At 49.2% G+C, this 10,958-nt stretch overlaps 1 non-coding gene across 1 annotated transcript; it reads left to right on the top strand.

Annotated features, from left to right (window-relative positions):
- Positions 1–7,530: 7,530 nt before the first annotated feature.
- Positions 7,531–7,603, top strand: Trnar-ccg (transfer RNA arginine (anticodon CCG)). The gene has a single exon. It is a non-coding gene; the product is annotated as a tRNA-Arg (tRNA).
- Positions 7,604–10,958: the final 3,355 nt, after the last annotated feature.

Here is a 10,958-nt window from a genome sequence, read left to right as displayed (position 1 = left end):
CCGCTAACTTATGAACCACGGATCACTCGCTATTTTATTGCGATAGCAATTATATGGACACTTCAACCGGATTTATGCCGTCAGCGTCGCCGTCGCCGTCGTTGTCGCCGTCGCCGTGAGGTTCCCTATAGATAAAATCTTCGCCGCGCGCCGTATGCCCGAGCGGAAGCGTGCGGGGACGCGCGCTATCACGGAGAGCGAACGCACTCATCTCCCACGCGCAAGCAAGGAAGCAGGAAGCCAGCGCCGGAGGGAGCGGGGGGGGCAGGGGGGGGGGGCGCACTTCTACTCTGCCAACAACCGCGCTCGTCGCTCGTCCGCACCGTCTCTTATCTCCACACGGCTCTGACCTTTATGTGCCGTGCATTCGCCGCTCAGTTTCCGTTGAAGCGATAGACCGCACGTACCTTCGCCCGTTGCGGCGTATGCTTGCTGCCAGCGTTTTGACAGTCGTTGTCTGCAGTCATTCAGTGTGATCTATTCGTGTTTGTTTGTGCGCGCTCACACCACGCTTGTTCATTCAGTTAGTAATAGTCGGGCGACATTTTCCAACGCACGCTACACATGCAATCCTGCCAGGATCGGCAGTGCAGCGCTACAGGTGTGTCCCTTCGCACGCGCTGCCCACGGGAAGCGCTTCTCATCAACACCACCGTTTCACACGCGCCTTCTCGTGGTCATCGCGTCTCTCTTCATGTCGGTCTACTTACGCCTGCAGCACACCTGCTTACTTAATCAGCTCATGTTTACTACAATTCATATTGCTACCAAGCCGCTCACCTTACTTCGTATGACATTGCTGTGTTGCTATCGCATTCATTGCTTCGCCCTTAGGGCGAAACTGTGACATTTTTTTGAGCGGCTCAATAGATCCGGCTCGCTCCTGAGCGATCCATCTCTAGTTCCGCTCAAGAGCGAGCCGCATCTTTTGAGCCGCTCAAAAAAGAGCGAGTGATCCGTGGTTCAGTAAGTGAGCGGCCGTTCTTTCTGAGAGAGGACGCTGGTTGGCTCTCGCTCAGTGAGCCGTGCCGAACCGTTACATCTCTTCTGCTGGGTGCGACTTCCACGCCATCTATTAGCGGTGCGAGAAAGCAACTTCCCTCCCGCCCTTCTCGCAAGAGTCGCATCCACCCCCTCGCCTTGGGCTATCTTTTGAGCCGCTCTTTTTGAAGAACGAGTGAGTGGTGGTTCAAGTGAGCGGCGGATCTTTCGTAAAGAAAACCGGCTCCCTTTCTCCTAAAGAACCGCCGCTCACTTTTACTGAACCACGGCTCACTCGCTCTCAACAGCGGCTCAAATGATCGGGCTTGCTCCTGAGCGACCCATCTTTACCGCCAATACTTGGGCATTTCGATGAAAACGCCAACACCGAAGTTCACACGGACGAAAGTGGCGTAGGGCTTGGCACTGTATTGGTCCAAACAAAGGACAACCTTGAACGAGTCATCGCATACGCCAGTAGGTATCTGTCGAAAGCTGGATGTAATTATTCGACGACCGAAAAAGAGTGTCTCGCCATCGTCTAGGTGGTCACAAAATTTCGATCCTACTTGTATGGCAAGGCGTTCAAAGTTGTCAGCGACCACCATGCTTTGTGCTGGTGCGCCAACCTGAACGACCCGTCAGGTCGCTTGGCTCGCTGGAGCTTACGGCTACAGGAGTTGACGTGACAGTATTCTATAAGTCAGGGAGAAACATTCCGACGCCGACTGCCCGTCAAGAGCACCCGTCGACCCAGCCCCGCCAAACGACTACGACGACGACGCTTTTCTTGGGCTGATAAGTGCTAGTGACTTCGCACACAACCATCGCGCCGATCCGGACCTACGCCGCGTCATTGACTTCTTAGAGGGGGACAGCGATTCATCGCCCAGGACATACAGGCGTGCCATCTCGTTGCTGTGCCTCCGTAATGGTGCTCTCTGGAAGAAGAACTTCGCACCAAATAGGTCGACATACCTCCCAGTCTTGCCAGACAATCTGCGGCAAGATATTTTAGAAGCGTCCGACGACGAGCCTACCGCGGGACATCGAGAATTCGCTCGTACTTTACTGAGAATTCGGGGAAAATACTACTGGCTGCGTCTCAACGTGAGCACCTGTGGTGGCTGTCAGCGTCGTGAACCCACACCTGCTAGGCCGGCTGGACTACTACAGCCTATTGACCCACCAACTAAGCCCTTTCAACAAATCGGCACGGACCTGCTCGGTTTATTCCCGACGCCGACTTGCGAGAACAAGTGGCTAGTAGTGGCGACGGACTACCTGACGCGCTACGCCGAAACAAATTCATTACCGTCAGGAAGTGCACTCGACGTCGCAAAATTCTTTATGAGGCATTGTTCCTCATAAAGAATCTAAACAATCATAAAAATCATAAAAATCATAAAGAATTGTTTCCCAGGTTCTCATTGCCGACAGGGGAATGGCGTTCACTGCTGAGCTCACGCAGCAGATTCTGCGTTTCAGCCACGCGTGTCGTCGCCGAACTACCACCTGCCAACCCCAGACGAACGGCCTGACGGAACGCTTAAACAAGATGCTTGCCGATATGCTCGCCATGTAAGCGGACGTCGAGCATAAGACCTGTGACGAAGTTCGCCCCTACGTCACATTCGCATATAATACGGCGCAGCAAGAGGCAACGCATATGACGCCTTTCAGCGGTGCGCGCGCGCGTCATTCTATCCGACATCGCAATGATAGTTACGTGTCGTGCGTTCTCTCGCGGGACAGCTCGCGTACGAAGAACAGCGCCGGGAGTGCAACCGCCGCAGCCGTGCTGCCAACGCCCAACGTGTCTCTGTCTTCATTGCTCGGCATAAAGGGGCGCGTAAGGTGACACATAATTGCTAACACTGTTCAGAAACACTTTAATATACCCGCGTGATAACCTTAAGATAAACACCATGGCCGCCCCTTTGCAGCTTCGCTGGTCAACCGTCTCCACAGGGTGTAAGAGCCGAACATTTTTTTTTACTCATGCAGCATTCCTGTTTATGGACTTGCAGCTGCTACTTCTGCATGCCCGCGACCACATACTGCTGGTATGCAGTATTCTTTTGGGACAACTTCAAGCGAAGTCCAAGCAGGTTGGCACGAAATCTTATGCGTATAAGAAATACCTCATATCCTGATTTTTCGTGTCTTGTCAAATAATGACAAAACATGAATTCATCAATGTCGCCAGTGGGCGACGTGATCGCTGCGAGCAGGCATCCTCGAGCGATCGTTTTCGGGGTACGCGTGATTTTGCGTCTTCGCATTGTACGCGTCGCAGGCCGTTTGTTTCGCTCTGAAAAGTGAAGTTGGCACAGTGCGCCTCCTGTACCAAGTGGCGCGACATCTCACGAAAGTGATCGTTTCCCCGAATGCAACTATATATTATCACGTTGGCAACGCATAACGGGCCGACTATGCCGAGAGCGCGCCCGCCTCGTCGCAGGCAGCTGCCATGCTGGTAGTATATTTACGTTTATCCCTAGGCCAGCTGTCCGGGCGTTCGATTTTGCTAACTTCGGACAGCTTCGGGTTGTCTTCGGATCCAAACCCACGTGACTTCTTATCAGGACAGAAACTAGCTGACTGCCGTCTGGCTGCCAGAGGGTTGCCAGAACTCCGAAAATCGACGATGCCAAGTTTAGGTTTGGCACGCTCTGATGATCTAAATTCGTGGTGCCACAGTACCACCGGTAATCACCTTTTTCGTGCTTCAAAAGTTGGTATACCGTGTACGGAGACCTCGCTTCAATTTCCCAATTACGATGACCCCGCTGAAACGAAATAATAGAAACGTAAATAATGTGTGAATTAGTGACTAATTACCACGTATTACTCGACGCTCCATGGTCGTCACCATTGATGGCATGTCTCCGAAAGAGCCGTCCTTTTATTTCAAATGGCCTGTATTTAAGTAAAACTTAGTCTTCCTATAAACACCCTGTATAGGACGACACCTCTTTGTAAAAAGGGCGATGTTCACAAAAATTGCCCTTGGCTTGCACGGAAACACGTATACAGCACTAAGAAAAAGAAAATTGACGTCCCAACCGCAAATGGCGGTGACGTTAAATCTTATGCGGCTTGGCGCGAATGCGTGAATTTTTTTAGCGTCCGGCATTTCGACTGTTACGCCAGCAGTTTTTCTTTTGAGGCTGCGGCGAGCTATGTGGGAATGGTACAAATGACGAGACTTATGCGGGGTGAACTGAGCTTAACGTTTAAGGTTCGTGGTGCTGCTCAACTGAACTGAAGCGCCAGCGTGTCATTAAACTACTGGAGTGGCGTATGTCTCACTGTGAACATAATTAGGCTGTTATAGACGCAATTGCTCCGGCAGGTTCCTCAGGAAGGTGAGCGAATAGTATGGAAATAAATGGCAGTGCCACGGAGGTTTTAAAAGCAACTTAACTATTATCCGTCTAGATGAATGCAACCAATCTAACTGACAAAATTAAACACATGTTTCAATGGATAAAAGTATTATGGCCAGCACACGTACAGTCGTTAAGTACAGACACATATGCCAATCCTTTTCACAGAATCATTCGAAATTCCGTGCGACCACCATGTATTATATCCAAGAGTTATCAGACAAGCCAACATTGCCCCGCATTATATTTTAAAGAACATTCGACTTACTAATTTTCCTGTCCGTCGGACACTCAGAGCCTGTGTTACGCATAGTGATGTGAACATAGCGCGTCGTTTCTTCGGGGAGCGTTCTGCATTTATCGTCACGACGAGAGGCAGCGCGTCGGATTGCGCAGCCGTGAACTTGCACGATAACAAAAATCCTGTACTCACCCCTTTCGCGAATGAATGCCGTCCGCTAGGTCACGCAAAGTTTAACGGGAAGCGGACGCTACACTTTGAACAAACACGCAAGGAAATAAAAAATGGCCATCCCTTCGCTTACCGGAAAATGGGGGTAAGTGAAGCTTGTGTGTTTCTTCGGTGTTCCTCGGAACGAAGTATCACGTTGTGCTCGAACGACAACCAGTCACACACACTTCAACTGCCTCTGAAGTTCCGGTTGAGAAAACTCGCGTTGAAATCTGGCCGTAGCACCGGGGAAGTTGATGCTAGCGTTGTCGAGGCGTGCAACACCGTTATCGGTTTCCTGAAGGGCAAGACGATGTTGACGTTTGGCCTCAAAATCGCGCTCCCGCAACTCGGGGTCGGCGGCTCTTCGCTGACGTTTGGCTTCGACATCGCGCCTCCTGCAAATCGGGGTAATCGACTGTTCTCTGACGCTTCGCCTGGGCTTCGGAAGCCCTCACGCTAGAATGGGCTCGTGGAGGACGGGCGATTTCGTGGCGTCGTTGCTCAAACGCAGATGCCACCTCGGCGAAATGCACCACGCGCTAGTTCCCAACAGGTCACCGAGACCGATCTGAGGCGTCGGAAGCCGGGCGGAGCGTGTGCCCAACCCCCTTTCCCTCCCCACGACACACCAGGCGACCCTGACTGGCCTCTCACGTGACGTGATCCGGCACCGGCGTAGCTGGAAAAGCTGCTTCTGCTGTGGGGGCAGCCGGGGTGTTTTTGGGTGACCACGACAACGCCACCAAACTTCTGAGCCAATACAAGCTTCGCTTGAAGAAAGCTCGAACGAAACCGGCGCGTTGAAGCGAGCAACGCCATTCCGCAAAAATAGTTGGCTTGCGCAGTCTTGCCAAGTCTTGCGCCAGAGTTACTGGTTGGTAGTGGTCACCAAGAAGGAATAAATCGTGAAATGGAAAAAAATAACATTTGTGGTTCTTAGTACAACCAAAATATTTGAAACCGTATATTTAGTGGTATGACAGTGTTTTGATGACAAATTTTCGAACATAATTTTTCACATAGGTTTTCTAGTTTCAGTGTTTGTCCCCCCCTCACCTAGTCGCGCTTCAATCGTGCACCATTAGCTGATATATGTGGCAATAGGTAATAGGCATTCTTTTTGTTCCAAGCTTCGCGACCTATTTAATGTACCTTGACTTTTCCACGAACAGCACTAGTCTGACAACTTTGATCATCCTTCTTGATGGTACAACAAATCTGGGTGCAGTAGGAAAGGAATGGAAGGTTATTCAGAAGCTTGAAGTGATAATACGAGAGCAAAGAAGCAATATTTCAATACTTGTATAGCTGAGGTCCTAGACACCACAAAAGGAGGCTTGACGTAGGCCTCAGTTTTATAGCAGTGTGCCTCTGGAGTATGCCATCCTGAGAGATATTAAAGGGGAGGGGGAAACCCTTTCGCAGGGTTTCAATTATTTGTGACAGCACTGCGGAGTTCACTGTTCACTTTTCGCATTAAAACGAAATGAATTCTTTCATTTGACTGAATAGCCGCATGTCGACTAGGCGATCCGAAATATGCCAGATGCGTCCCGTGTCATGATTCATGTCCGTTAGTCACCCGCTGATGTCACAGAAACCAAAAAAAAAAAACAGCCCAGTACGGGCTGCAATCACTTGGCAGTAGCCGGGACTGCATTGTTCACTGCAGATTTACACCTTGGCTCGGCCAAGTTGTGTAGCTTGCACGAGTTCCGTGAAGTTCCATGGACACGCGGACAAATTAGGGCGCCGTCTTCAGGGACTGCTGCATGGACATGGCATGATGGATATTTTCTGGCAAAAACCACGATCTGAATGTGAGTCACGCCGTAGTAATCCAACGTGCACCCAATGCACGATACACTGCCTTTGTTGCAGCGGCTGTAATCGAAAGGCAGTCGCCGTGACGGGGATTTGATACCGCAAATTCATCTTTTGAAGCGCAACGTCAAACCCACTATAGGCCACCACGGCGGCTCGGTATGATGCATAACAAGCGTGCTGCATACAGTTTGGCTGTCAGCACTACGCGAAAGCTGTGATATGATTTTCAGGCCGCCTAATACAACTGTGTGTTGGGATAAGAGACAGACAAGACCTTCTGTCCTAAATTGTTCCAAGTGTTTAGTGGGAAAATAGAACTGGGGGATTCTCTGGGAAGATAGAGATGTCTACTGAAGTGAACAATGTTCATCAAGCAACGCGTGGCATGTTCTGACCATTAAATTAAATAGCGCTGAATACTCGTAATTAGTCTCCGGTCTTGTGGATGTTGTCAGATCTTAAGATATCCCGTGTTTCAAGAAAGCTTCGGCTTTCCTCCATATCGCTCCAGCGTCATTATGGGTAATTTAAATGAAGACTACTGTGAGGAGGGGAAAGGTTAGACTGGAACGCGCAGTAAGAAAACATTTATAGCAACTCTTCCACCACGGAGGAGTTGCGATAAACAAACGAAAACGACTTGGACAAAAGTCATCAGTGAATAAGATTATGTTTCTCTACTTCTTCTTCGTCGCTGAAGCAGATTGTTCTCGCGCATCCGCGAAAGCTTACTTTAACCGATACCGCATGAAACAAAGAATTACGACCGTAACATGTTGCGCCGGTTATCAATTTCCGTGCAACTTGTTAAGGGCTAATGGGAAACCTTCATTTCTTGAATGCTTGAACGATATGGAGAAGCTGCGCTTTCCGCATGTCCGCGTGGCCTAATGGATAAGGCGCCTGATTCCGGATCAGGAGATTGCAGGTTCGAGTCCTGTCGCGGACGTGATTTTTTTTTCTGCGTGGTACATCATTAGTTTTTAGGAACGCCTGGTGGCTCCTATACGTGAGGCCGTGTGAATTTGCCGCATTATCAGGATCAGGAAATGGCAGGTTCCTTGTAATCCTTCACGGACGTCGAGTTTTCAAGGTGTTTTTTTTCTTTCGGGCCTTTCGGAGCACCACATGGACGAGGCTGAGGCCGAGGAGGTTGCTGGTGGACGTCGGCATGAACAGGCACCCAAATCGACGTCCCTTCAGCTGCACCCAGTAAGCACTGCCCCATACAGCAAAGGCAAGAAAGCCTCTGTTTATGAAACGCGAACTTCGGCATCGGAGAGCGCGCTCAAGACGTCAAGAAGCCTGAGCGAAAAAATTAAGTACCATCTGTAGAAGAGGAAGAAAGCATGGAGGCCGACAAGCCGTCTAGCAGCAGTAAGAGGACACGGGAGGAGACGGAAGGCAAAGCGGCGAAGCTATGCCAAATGCCAGTCTGTTGACCTTGTAGAGGCCCTTGATGGTGCGATAGTAATTCACAAGTTCGTTCAACCACCTTCAACCACTAGTAGTCCTGGGCAAAGTCCAAAGTATTGAAGGCTGTTCCACCATGAACCGTGCTGAAGGATCCTCGGGTGTGGGCAGCAGGGGCGAGGATGCTTTCACCACTCGATTGACGGTACTCCGGAAGTCCCCGCAGGGACGTAGGGCTTCGTTATTCAGACGGCAATAAGTGGTGTAGCTTATTCCGAATGTTTAGTCGGCTTGATGATGCTGCATGGAGTTCATGGAGTAGCTCAAGCTCCTTTCCGACCGATATTCACAAGCCAAAGGGTATTGGCCTGGCCTTGAGAAATTTGAGTGCTGCATCTTGCTCAAGTTCCAGGGTGGCAGGAGGATATTTCCCAGGAATTTTTTCCGAGAACACTGCGTCCAATCTCTTGTCGCTTGTCGCACTGCTGGGAATCTGAGTGTTTTGTGTATCCCAGAAATCATTGCTCAGAGTGGGGTGAACCAGTTTCTGTCTAGCAAACTTTATCCAGAGCCTTGCACGATAAGCAAGGGCAGCTGATGGGTCTGACCGTTGCAGAAGACGTCTACAGTGCCACAGCACATTTGTGGCCGGGAATGTCTGGACCACATTCTCAACTGCATGAATCTTGACGGAGAGCTGACGCATTGTTGCGCTATGTAGCACAAAAAGTGTTCTCTCTGATGAACGTGCATGCAATTCCAGAGTCCACCTCAAACTTGAACAGGCATACTGCACAGTTATTTCTGTAAAATCTTCGGTTTAGCATTGAGGTCTACCACATTGTTCAAGGCGTAAAGTGGCGATATTGCTAATGTCATGTCTGGCACTCTGGGGAGTTGTCATTGTGATGGTGTGTAGTCTGCATCAGCCCATCTTACACTTCATGGTGGGATGAACGCTTTTTCAATGTGTCCCATGTTTGCCGGAAAAATTTCAAATTGCTGTCTGCTGGAAATTCCTCTGGCTAATGCTGGTCATCGCATCACCGACAGCGCTGTGCTTTTGTACTTGCCTTTTACCTAGTAGTAGTTGCATACCTGCTGACTGGTCTGACGCATAGGCTCAGCGTTCCGTTGAATGTTCCTCTGCTGATGACCAGTGCTCTCCTCTCGTATGTCGATGTTATATGTGCTGGTGAGAGTTAGATCTGTCTCTCTTAACAGGCGCTACTGCAGGCCATCGTCACGTAGTCGGTGCAAAATCGGTCCTGCAACATGACATTCAAGGGGAGCATCGTGGCGTTAGCAGATACGTTAGCCACACTTTCTTCCAATCAGTTGCTTATCTGCTCGAGGGCAACTCTTCGAAATTGCCGTCTGCAGCAAGCTTCTTGAGAGTCGCAAGGCAGGCGCTCACTGTTTCGCTGTCTAGTATGTCCCAACGGGAAACGAGCTCGGCTGTTGACTTCTGATGGTCAGGGGGTCGTATTGTTCTGAAGTGCCACTACGATGTCATCGTAGTCAATGGCCGCTGGAGTTCTTGGCTGCACATGGCTGCAGACTGTCGTAGGTCTGTTTCCCACCTATTTATTCCTGATTGGTTCTTTTCAGAGGTGGATTATGTTAGCTATAACAAAAAATTTAAACATCCGAACCAGGATGAGTGGTTAACTTCTGGTACCTGGCTTGGAAGTCAGTGCGTAACAACGGTTTGCCAAAAGTGTTGCGTAGCATAGTCGTGCGCCTTATTGATAGTCCAAAAAGAGTTACACTATTTGGTCGGGCACCATCGGAGGGAGTAGTCCAATTGAGGGCCGAGGGAAAAGCGAGTTGTTCTTGGGCCCCCGGGAAAAAGGGTCACCCGCTGTGCAGCGTGTTCTCTGAAGCCACTCTGGAGCACTAGCCGGTTGCATCGGAGATGTGACGGGCCGGAAGAGAACAGGACACAACACATACGTCGGTAAAACGTCTGTTTCTTATGCAAAATGACACTTAATTCTTTTTCTTGCTTCTGTACATTTTGCATTTTTCCTTTTGAATGCTTTAGTTTAGTCAATTTTAATAACTGCAGCCTTCAAATATAAGCAGTCCTGAAGAGATGTAAAAGAAATACTCAATAATTACTTGCTACCAAAGTTGATTTGCATTATTTGATTTCAGTGACATGCACTATCGACTCAGGGATCTGACAAAAAGCTGAATGTCTCCGCAGCCTCAAAACGCAGCCTGGTATTCCCATTTCCAGCTTCAACTGGTACATGCGAACAACATTCTGATGTACGGCATTACTGGCTACATTTAAAGGCTGCTCGAATATCTAGCGTTTTCTGAGATCCCATCGTCCGTAAACTTCTTGGGTCAATAGTACATGCATTATGTGTGTAGTGTTTCTTATCAGTTCCTTTTTTTGCTTGCTTTGGTACATATTTCACCCTCTTATTGTTTAAGCCTAGTGAATATTTTAGTTGACTGCATGTGTTTTAATAAGTGTGACATATTGAACACTGTTTCATTTTTCCTATGGTAATATGTTTCTGTGATAGCATGATATAAAAAAAGAAATATTTGGCCTTTCTGCCGTAGCACGCGGCTGCGCGATTGGCCCATTGTTTGTACACCTTGCGTGTAGTATGTGAGTCGCGAAATAGATTTTAACACACCTTCTGGTTTTTAAGTGCACTTGTGAAGATAAATATACTCCCAGTGGCCAATGCAAACTTCCCAATGGCTCCTGCAGATTCAGCACGGAGCACGAAGCATAATTAAAATAGTCCCAATGCACCACTCGAAAACACCTGCCAGCCAAAGCAAACGAAAAAAATATTCCCAGTCCACCACGTAAATGCTCCGGCCAGGCGGAATAAAAGAAATGGCACATACTCCGAATGGCA

The sequence above is a fragment of the Dermacentor silvarum genome, chromosome 1 (assembly GCF_013339745.2).
Source record: "Dermacentor silvarum isolate Dsil-2018 chromosome 1, BIME_Dsil_1.4, whole genome shotgun sequence".
NCBI lineage: Eukaryota > Metazoa > Arthropoda > Arachnida > Ixodida > Ixodidae > Dermacentor > Dermacentor silvarum.
Note: the sequence above shows the minus strand (reverse complement) of the source record. Positions and strands in the feature narration are given on the sequence as shown.